This window comes from Microtus pennsylvanicus, chromosome 4, assembly GCF_037038515.1.
Source record: "Microtus pennsylvanicus isolate mMicPen1 chromosome 4, mMicPen1.hap1, whole genome shotgun sequence".
Classification (NCBI taxonomy): Eukaryota; Metazoa; Chordata; class Mammalia; order Rodentia; family Cricetidae; genus Microtus; species Microtus pennsylvanicus.
Window position 1 is genome coordinate 40,086,497 of NC_134582.1, and position 1,146 is coordinate 40,087,642.

Consider the following 1,146-nt stretch of genomic DNA (forward strand, 5'->3'; position numbering starts at 1 on the left):
GGTCTCCAGAGTGAGTTCCATGCTCCAAAGATACAGAGAAAACCTGACTCAAAAAAAAATAAATAAAAGTTAAACATACAGTTCCTGGAGTTTTTGAAAAGTCAACAATCTTAATATTGACTAAGACTGGTTCACAGCACTCAGGAGGTGCAGCACTGTAGGTCTTGCATGCTGGTTGACTTAGACCTCCTCTGGGACTATATCTCCCAGCTCAGGCAGCAATGAACAAGTCTAGACTCCAGACAGACATTCTCAGCAAGCAGTGTAACCAAACTCCATAACCCTTGAGTATGGTAGTTAGTCTCTCTATGCCTCCACCTCTCTATCAGGGCCCTATAGACAAGGAGTGAAGATACTACAAGGACCCTTGTGAGATTGAAATTAGTAATGCATATGAAGGATTTAATATTACAGCATGAAGGAAACACTCAGCACTCAATAGACGACCATTCTCTAGTTAGTTTCGATGCTTATTTTCTCACACCCCCAGTCCAGTAAAGAAGAATTTCCAATACCAATTTTGGGTTGAGGAAACTGAGACTAAGCATCTTAAATAGCTAAATACTTTCTGGCTGAAACCTGCAAGTGAAATCCATAATGGCTACATGTAGTAGTTGACAAAGCAGGTTCTGAAGTCAGCCTGCTGAGTTTGAGCCAGGCTTTGCCATTCCCAGTGTGTGTCATTGTTTTCTCACAAAACCTTTTCTGGGGAGATGCAGCACACACATCTACTCAGCCCAGACAGGGAACCCACAACAGGCCAATATACAAAACACCCCAAAGTCCAACTTGGTAAACCATGAATTTTGTTTGGGATTACTTAACAGGAATATGGGTGAGGAGTTACTTACAGAAGCAGAAATGACTCATAACTGCATCACCAAAATTCACCCCAGCATGGGTGAGACAGATCACAAGAGCTAGGACACCTGGAGCACACTGCTCAGCACAGGCAGCTCAGCAGTTTGGAGAGTGTCTTTTCCAAGGAACTCAGTTGGTCTAAACCTCTTTCAGGCAACTTGGTCCATTTCTACTTCTTCAAGGCAGTTGGTCTGGTCTGAATTTTCTTTGCAGCTTGGCTCTTTAATTCTCTGAAAGGGACACTCAGCTTTTATTATTTACTATGGAAGGGAAGGGCCTAGTGAA